A 10417-nucleotide genomic window follows, 5' to 3' on the forward strand; every position below is an offset into this window, starting at 1 on the left:
TGGGATATCGGAAAGCAAACTAATTACAAGAAAGAGCAATAATGATTATTCTCGTTCCCCTATATTATTATGACCTTCAAAAATATTATGCTCTTGTATTGCAGCAACTTGCTCTCCTTTTAGAAAAGCCTTCTCACATCCTGGAGAAGTGTTTTTAATTACTATATATAAAACCACGAAGCCTCAAAGGGGAAGACACGGCTAACAAGTGATAGTTGTGACTATGCAGGTACCCAGTCTCCGTGCTGTGTTTGGGGGACTGAAGACAGATGTTAGAAAAAGTGACAAAAGATTTTGTTAAAGCAATAACCAACTGGAAGAAATTGATCTGTATTCACTACCTCTAATTCTCTCTGTTGGTTAAAGGTGCAAATACCCCAGTGATGTGGGTATTTAGAATAAACACCCACCCACTTCTCGATACTGTATGTGTCATTGCATACTTACGTGGCCTCTCATGCTGGGAGTTCCCCATAAAGTGGATCAGGCTTTAATAGAGCGCATCCATCGTTATAATTGGTGGGAGATGGCCATTTGCCTTTCAGGAATTACCTGGTTTCAGATACGTCCACTCTCACCTGGTGATACCTTGTTGCTGAATATTGTTCAAGCACTAATTTTTGCTATTTTATCTTGGATCATTGACTTTGTTAGTGTGATCATAAAAAGCTAATAATAATCAATTTCCCTGGAATTGCCACATAATTACACTGGTAGTGGATATCCTCCTCCCCTCTCCAATAACAATACGGAGGTACTTGAAAATTACAACCCCCTTTGGCATACTGCCCACTTTGTTCATATAGATTGCTATAACATTAATATATGTAAGAGAATTTCAGAGACAGGTGAAGTACATAAAATTATAAGCCAAGTTTGAAACGTGCTTCCCTAGTGTCATGAGAAGTAATTTCTCCTTCTAGCTTCTCTTACTCAATAATCTCTCTACTCCTACATCATCTGCTGCAGTGGTCTGTCTTCCTCTTGCATATCACTGCTTTTAGAAGTGTCTGGTGAATTATAACCTGGTTGTAACTCTTCATCACAGAAGGAGGCATATTTCAGGGATGATTTTTACAGCTTATTGCTGGGCAGTGTGGAAGTAGAATGCCCTGCTAAACTTATTTCTTAGTAATGTTTTACTGCTTGATACCACCCCATGGATGCAAGCAAGGAAGCTGTTAAATAAACCCTCTCCTGAGTGCTACGCACCCCTTTCTGATCAAGGACAACAAAGGACATCTATTCTCTTCTCTCTTCAGCATTCAGACCCAGAGTCCTCTGGGGAAAACTACACCTGTGGCAAAACACTCTCAGCTGTCAGAGGCAGCACGTTAATGCTCTTCAAGACTGCTCCGAGCCTGCTTAAACAACATGGGGGAAAAAAACACCCAGCCAGCCACATAATGTCCATATGTATGTGGCATTTCCTGCCAGTTTTCCAGCTGGGCCAAGAACTAGCTGAGGAAACACAGCAGTGTGAACAGTACAGACTCTTCCTGAACATGATTTTATTCTGTTACAGTAAGAGTAAACAATCTAAGTCACTGGTTAGTATTGCAGCACATTTGTCAGAAGTAAGGTGACACGTAAGAACTCCAGTTCCCTCTCGTCTTCATATGATTCCATCTTTCCCACAATGTTCTCTTAAACCTTTGGAGACAACCTGCTCATGGAACTTGTGCACTTAGCATGTTCTTACTGAGTCCTGACCACGCCTGAGCTGCTGTTGGTATTGTTCTTATAAGAGGTATTTTAGCTTTCAGTTTCAGAAGCAAATTCTACATTTTTATGCTGATGTGATCACTGTAGTGAAGCTCAGAGTAGTACTAACAGGATGGACTATTTGAGTTATTTAAGGGAAAGCAGCCAATTAGCATTTTAGGCACTACTCAGCCACGAATATTTGACTAACTAACTGTGTGTATATATATATATATATATATGTATATATAAACCTACCTGGTTCTATGGCAGACCCAAGCAATTAATTTCTTGCAGATCGAAAGAGTGTTAATTTATCTTTACTGACCTTTAGAATCACTTCAGGAATTAAATGCCTATCCCCTTTGACAGGAAAAAATGGTTTTGTTTCTTGTTAACATAACTTCCTACACTATTCTTTAAGAAAACCCACAAAAAACCAACATACAAAAATATCCTGCTCAGAAACTCCATGTTTTCAACTACCAAAAATGAAAGATGGAAAAGAAAAATCTGTGTTCAAAAGCCTAGGCACTTTCTCTTCCATCTTCTTTTGTTGTTTCACACCACAATCTGTGCCATCACTACCGTGAGACCATTGTCTTGTTGGCATGGATACATCTAGAAGAAACATGTACTTCATTAAAGAAATACTGTAGGAAAAGCACGTACATGTGTTACACGTTAATGATTCCTATACAACACTTTTACAGTGCAATGCAGGCTACATTTCTTATTTTATGAATAATACAGAAATACCTCTTAGTAATAAAGAGGTGTAACTGAAAGAAAAAAAATTACCATCACCTCTACTGTTCTCCCCCACAGAACAGAGAGGATTGTAAGCATTCATACAGTGCAGGGGCTCAAGCCAACTTGAAACTGAACTGAGGTGGCACACAGTGAGTTCACCTTTCAGGAATCTGTGAGTAGGTTCCTTACTCTGCAGGCAGTAGTGCTGATGTACGTAAGAAATAATACACACCTGTCATCCAAACACTGCAATAACACTACCACAGAAGTCAGGCTTTTTGGGCTTACAACTAGGAGCAGTCTGAAATTCTGGGTCAGAGTACTCCAGAGAAAGATGACTTCTATCACCTCCAACCCAGTAATATCAAATATGTGAAAACCATGCTCACAGACAGAACCACAAAGCAGTCCCTGCTGCAAAGAGTTTATTTTCCAAGTCATGAACAAGTAACTGCAGGTGGAAAAAGAGGAGAAAATGGAAAAAAAAGCAGCAGTAAACCTAAAAGGCAGGTACCACTCTTGTAGCAAAGTGGAATTCAGAGATCTAGAACATGGCCTCATGCCACTTTAATTTTCCTCAGGATAATTTGTGACATTTGAGGGTTCTCCCCAATTGTTTTCTCATGAAATCTTACAGTTCCCCATGGCAAATTCCTTTCCATCCGTCCCCCATATTTTAAGGATTACTGAGCGTGAAGAAAGGAGAGGAAAATTAAGGGTGAAAAGGCATGGTCATTTGGAAAAAGAGAAGCAGAACACAAAGCTGAAAGAAAAGTTTCCTATGTCCCTTACTCTATGTCATTACAAAAAAACAATTAAACCAAGCTAGGGGAATTTGTAATTTCATTGGTGGCTGGTATAAATACAGTGGAATCAAAAATACATTTTTAGTGGGAGCAAGGGAAGGAAAAGATGAGCCTCCAAGTGTAGACTGGTAAATTCAAGTTTTACTTAATTGCATTTACCTTTCAAATCCTCAAGACAGCAGGAATGGGGAAGAATTAATAACTGTCTGCATTGTTGAATCCACCTCCAGTTGTTTATTTGTGCACTGTCAGAAATGGGTTTGCAAAGTCTGGCCATCCTTTCTGTGAGTGTCAGTAGCTGTGGATACAGGAGACAGCTGTTCTGGAGTGCATACCAAATACAGCCAGTCACATGCCTAAACGACTCATTTTGTTCTTCTAATTACTAATTCTAACACAAGCTAAAATGTATTTCATTGCAATGCTGTTGTACAGTATTAAAAAGTGTAGGTTTATACTTCACATTTGTTTTAACTGGCCTAAACTAATGAAGTAGCAAGATCCTCATCTGATGCCCTCGACAGAGCACATCTTTCCCTGCATTTGTTAATTTACTTGTTCTGTCATTACTTAGTATATATTGCATTTCCATTAATTAAGCATAGTTATTTACATTGAAAGGGTGATGCAGTGGAATTGCCTAGCCAGCAGAGCAAATCCCTAATGGCTCGGGAATCTCTACAATGTTTATTCAGGTCTGCAAAGAGACTCCTGAAGGACAAACATTCTGACTTCTACTCCATTATAGAGCAATTTTAAAATGCAAGTTGATGTATTATCATGCCAGAAGAAGGCATGATAATATAAATAAACATACATTTACCTAACATGAAAAACACATGCTAGAAAAAGCTTAGAGTACTCCATGATGCAATTCTACTTTATATGTGGTAATTTGCCTACCAGTTCTACATATGCATCTGCAACTGAGAAGAAAAATAGCTAAATCTAGTACATGTTTTACCATCAAATTATAACACAAAATTGCAAAATCAACTATTAAACTTCTTTTGCTCTAAGAGAATTTGGAAAGAAACAATGTTCCACTGGGTTTATCACTACTGCTAAAGCTTACAGTGGACTCCTTCTAGAAGATTCTTTTTTTGGTTTTTTAATATGAAAGATGAAACTCTGTACATAATGAAACACAATAACTGAGAAATACTGAGATTTAAGCACAAGGCTTCATCTGCAGAACTACCACTATGTATTTTAGATGCAGTTAGGGAAGACAGACTTGTAACAACAAGTTGTTACCAATATCATGAGCTCACCTAAAAAATAAAAGTGTATTTCCACCCATTTTGTATAGTCATGCATGTTTCACTGGCATATGTCTCACAGTGAAGGAGAAGTTGTTCTTTTTTGTTCCTTCTTTTTTTCCTAATATTTAGTCCCTAAACCTCTCACATTGCTTCCTTCCTTTCCCCTATGCATTAGTACCAAATACAGAGTCCTGATTTTTTTAAATAACTGAATAGCCTAGGGTTTGTCTGTTATTGATACCTTGTAGTATACAGAGGGATTTCTTCATTGTGTAAATTGAGTCACCAGTTCTTGAGACATAGCATCTCCCAAAGGTTCTTACCCTGCAGAGAAAAGTGACTACGATGGGCTCCCAACCTTAACAGGGCAGAGGTGGTCGAGATCTGCCAAGGACAGGTAAAGAAGAGAAAAGAGTTACACATTTGACATTCTACACCTTCAAAAGACGGGCATGTTAGTTACAGTAAGCATTAATAACCAACCTTTCCAGTCAGCTACTATAACTTCCTCAGCTTTTCTATTACATAGGATCTTTTGAGTAAGGAGAGTTTGCTTTAAATATCAATAAAGCTGCCTGTTCAAAAGCACTTAGATGTATGACCAATGTACCCTGTGAAAATAATATTATGGCCTCCGTAACACCAGCTCATTCAGTACCTCAAGTGGCTCATGCATTTTTATCAGCCTAGAACATGCCAACCTTCCACAACATGTGTATCTTGTCTAAGAAAGGCTACTCACAGAACCAAAACACTGACTAGTATAGCATAAGGAAGCATAAGGAAGAAAATAAAGCAGTATGTGCAGATCATATTCATTAAACACCTTCTTTTAAGCAGGAGACTTTTGACCTCATTTCATTAGCTTGTTTTATCTTCAGCTGGAGCTGTGTACATGCAAGGCTGTGGCCTTACCTGAGGAGGTTACCGTTCCTGGCCTGCACCTCCTACAAGTTATTAGCTCCCTGCAAACACAGCAGCTCTAGGGTACTGTTTCTAACCTAGCCAAGGCTAGATTAAGCACTTAATGCATTCAGGTGTTTGGTGTGCTCGTTTTTCCACCCAGAACATTTTGACAGCTGCTATGACCATACACTCACAGAGTTATTCACCCATTATACAACAGACAGTGATTTGTTGCTGGCTCCAAACTCTCCAGGAGCCAGTAGATTTGATATACCTCCCAGAGCATCTAAAAATCTAGTGTAAGGGAGGGTGGGCATGCACTGGACCTTCAGCCTGGTCTCACAAAAAGCAGCACAGCTTCTTGCCCCAGGTACAGGCAGAGGATGTAGTCCTGGAGTAATAAACTCATGCTGAAAGGAAACAACAAAGTATACTGATAAATCATTATCCAAGGACACTTAAATGCTCTTAAATTCCTCTAACAGGCAGTCTGATCTGCACTGTTTGCTTAGTTTTTAATGTCTGGAGCTGCTATTTATGAAACTATACATTCTACTAAAAGAACACAAGAAAGGCTTCTCATTTGCCTTCTGTTTGGATAGGGGGACAACCAACAGGCGACCAATCCATCACAAAGGTGTTGCACCACCCAAAGGTCATGGATACAGTTCTGGGCAGCAGTGCCATCACTGAACAGGCATGTAAGGAAGCCAATAAAGCCCTCATTTATATGAATTTGACATTTCCACCAGCAGCACTCATTTGCCTTGGAGCAGAAGTGGTTGTGGGAGAGAGGGTTGTTCCCAACAGTTTTTGTTTCAATTTTTAATTATTTTGTAGTCAGTTTGGTGGGAAATGATGATACATGGAGGAAAACACCTAGAGCTCCTCCCAGTCTGATACATTGAAACTCATTCTCTGGGGGACTGAGATCCTTTTGGCCTTGTTCTCATAGGATGGTTTGGGTTGGAGGGGACCTTAAATATCAGCTAGTTCCAACCCACTGCCATAGTCAGGGACACCTCCCATTAAACCAGGTTGCTCAAAGCCCCATCCAGCCTGGGCTGGAAACCCTTTCAGTCACGGGGAACCCTCAGCTTCTCTGGGCAACCTGCTCTGGTGCCTCACCACCGTCACAGTAAAGAATTTCTTCCTTATATCCAATCTGAACCTGTTCTCTTTCAGCTTAAAGCCATTTCCCCCTGTCCTATCACTAAACACCCTCATAAAAGTCTCTCTCCAGCTCTCCAGTCTCCAGTCCCCTTTAGGTACTGGCAGGCTTCTATAAGGTCTCCCCAGGACCTTTTCTTCTCCAGTCTGAACAGCGCCAACTCTCTCCACTTTTCCTCACAGGAGAGGTGCTCCAGCCCTCTGATCATGTTGGTGTCCCTCCTCTGAACTCACTCCAACAGGCCCACGCCTTTCCTGTGCTGGGGACCACAGAGCTGGATGCAGTACGCCAGGCAGGGTCTCACCAGAGTGGAGAGAGACGATCATCTCTCTCGACTTGCTGGCCACTCTCCGCCCCTCCTCCTGCGCCACAGCTGCCTCTCGTGTCCCGCTGCTTTCCCTCCTCCACGCCCCCCAGCTCGGCAGAGCCGGCCCCGGCAGCCCGGACGCCCTGGCCCCGCCGGGCTCCCTGAAGGCCGCCCCCTCAGCAGCCCCGTCCCCTCGGCGGCGGCAGCGGCCTCGCAGGTTTGTGTGGGACAGCCTGGGGCGAGCTGCCCTCCCGCACGCAGCCCCTCTGCACTCAGGACAGCAATTTTACTTCCAGAATGCTTCCCCTGTTTTCAGCAGCACAGAGTGTGTTTCGCCCCGGCCTGCCCTTCCACCTGCAAACACGTAATTCAATTACCATGAGCTTAAATTTATTGTTTAAAATTGCACTTCGGTTTAATGCTTTTTCAATACTTCTTTGTCATTTGAAATCAATTCATAAAACTCTTTACACGTACTATTTAAATTAACTTTAATCCCAAACCTTAGCAGAATCAATATTTAGCAGGTTCCTGCAATCCATGCCGGTCTATTGACACAGGGGAGCGCGGCGCTGGGTGAGGCAGGAGCGGCCTCCTCCCGTGCGGGCTGCCCCGTGGCCCCCCGAGGCGGCCGCCGGCTCCTGCGGGCCTCCGGCACCCACCCGCCGCCCGGTGCCACCGCGTCCGCTCACATGCAAGTACTGAGCCGCCCTTGGCCACCTTCGGGAATCAGCGTCGCCTGCTGAGCACCATCGGTGAGTTCCCAAAAAGTCATTCTGACTTTATTTTTTTATTTTTGTTTGATGCACTCAAAATCGTCTGGTTTGGAAAGGACCTTAAAAGGTCGTCTAATTCCAAATGCCCTGCCAGGGACAGGGACACCTTCCACTAGATGATGTTGTTCAAAGCCCCATCCAACCTGGCCTAAAACACTTCCACGAATGGGGCATCTACAGCTTCTCTGGGTAACCTGTTCCAGTGCCTCAACACCAGCTCAGTAAAGATTTTCTCCCTAATATCTAAATATCTAAACCTGCCCTTTTTCAGTTTGAAGCCATTCCCCCTTCCTGTCACTACATGCTCTTGTAAAAAGCCTCTCTCCCTGTTCCTTGTAGAGTGGGGAAGTGGGTATAAAAGCACACACACATATATGAAATATTTTTTTCAATTTCACTAGGATGTGTTTGTATGAGAGCACTATTTATGACCAGAGCTTTTGTCATCAGTTTTTGGTAACTCAGCAATTAGCATACTATATCAAAATTAAGCACATACAGATCAGCTTGTTCTAATTTAAAAAAAAAAAAAAAAAAAGTCCTTCAGCTCATATTGAAAGAAATATGAGTGGTAGTCATTCACTGAAAGAACCACTTCATCATTGTTAAACTATTTTAAAAATGCAATCCTTGCCTTGTGTTTACAAGTATCTAGTAATATGCAGTATTTTAAGACCCTTCAGTGGCATGGTAATATATTAAAGACATACCTCTTCATTTTAACAGAAAAAGAAGTTGAAAATATGTCTTCTGTTCCAAAATTCATTGGCTGATAAAGAAAAAGTAGCTGACACCATTTACTATGCAATACTCAAGATCAAACAATGATTTTGTTATAGCCAATTATGAAAAATGCAAGCAGAACAATCATATAAGCATAAATTTTCATTTTCTAATTAGTTTGTAGGCAGTGGTGCTTACTAGCATTGGTATCAGCATTATCAGCTGTAGATAAGTGAAAGTTAAAAACACATGGTATTATTATATCTTCACATTTTTTGAAGAATCTTTTGCGATTTCTGCGCTGTTTTGAAAATAATTGAATAAATAATAGCCCATTCTCCCATTAACTATATAGCAACAATCAAAGTGTTGCAGTATTTTGGTATTTCTTTTCAAGGTAGCTGGTGGCTGCAGACTAAGATATCAAGGACATCTTGATTTTTATTTTTTTATTAGGAAGAAAACAACATAATCATAGCAACATATAACAGGTAAAATGATAGAAATATTCTCTGTAAACAGATAAAAACTGTCTAAAATAACACAGGTCTCTGTAAGACTTAAATCTAAGACTAGATGAAAAAGCAGACTGGCTGCTTTCTATCCAGATTTCTTCCTCAACAACTTATGTGAGAGGTCATGAACTAGTTTGGGTCTGTCTTCATGCCTCTCACTGAGATTCTGCTTATGTGTTTCCTTCCAACCCCACGGCTCTGTAAGAACTGGCCTGCCTGGTAAAGTCTTTTATGAGTCACTAAAAGATTGGCAGCACTCTGAATGAACCCCTCCCTAGCTCTTCCTTTCCTCCTAACCCGAGGGAGAATGGAGAAGAGTTTAAAGGACTGCGAGGCACGAATGGTCTGAGGCTTGTCAGCTTCAAATAACTACAGCTGTGTTTGCCCTTACAAGGCCACTTCCATTGTTCAATGGATTTGTGTCAAACCATCTTTGCAAATGGCATCACCATCCAAGTTGTGGGTTCTTTGGACTTTGAATCAGATAATGTTTCCTTCACATTAAGAGAACTTCTGTATGTCATTAATTCCTCATGAAGCGAAAGAAGACAATCAGTCAAACTAACATAGAGCAACAATATGCAGAAATAACTGCACTGAGTTTTCAGCACAGAAATTTCAATGACTGAGATTTTAATAACATGAAGGGAGATTTCTGTGATTCTAACTTTAGTTTCCTTAGTCTAGAGATTGACTTCAAATTTTGAAGCACACTTTGTGTAAAGGTACCAAGAGGGGGTTTCATTAAGACACAAATTGCAAGGTAATTTTACTACACTGATAAGTAAAAGTACATTGCTTCAGTGCTGAATAAGTAACTTGTCTATAACATTACTAACTGCCATCTAATATAATACTAAATGATGGGAAGTTAATCAGAATAATAACCTATATCTTTTGTCAAAACTAAATGTTTCAAAGGTGCTTGACGTCATCAAAAAAATCAGTAAATTCAAGTGGTTTGTTCTGAATGTTTCCCATAATAAATATACATTTGAAAGCAGTAATTTTTTTTCAAAACTTCTCAATTGCAGTGGAAGTGCAGTCCCGAATCAAGAAAACACAATTTTTAATCAAAAAAAAAAAAAGGGGGTTGATTAGCTGTCAGCAGGGATAGGAATAACAGAAGGGGATGAAGGACAGCATACTAGAGAAGCTTGCCAAATCTCCCTGCCATTGGTACTCTCTAAACAATGATAAATGTTACTTCAAGCAAAGAAAAGGTGAACAATCCTTACAATGCTCTCAGTAGAACTAAGCACAATACAGCCAAGGCATCCACATTTTTCTAGGAGTTTCTCATGAGCTGTGTGAACTGTACAAGTCACAGTAGCATAGCAGTGGGTAACCAGCCATACCTTTGCTTCACCTAGTTACAGCCTTAGGGAATTCAGAGCTTTACGTTTCCCTGCTGGCAAAAGCTCTTTGTCTTACTAGCACATTAACTCAGTTCTGGTCTGCCATATATTTTAGTCTAGCTGGCAACATTCG

This window comes from Corvus kubaryi, unplaced genomic scaffold (assembly GCF_017639235.1).
Source record: "Corvus kubaryi isolate FWS band 111438036 unplaced genomic scaffold, C.kubaryi_AGA036_p1.0 split3-73, whole genome shotgun sequence".
NCBI lineage: Eukaryota > Metazoa > Chordata > Aves > Passeriformes > Corvidae > Corvus > Corvus kubaryi.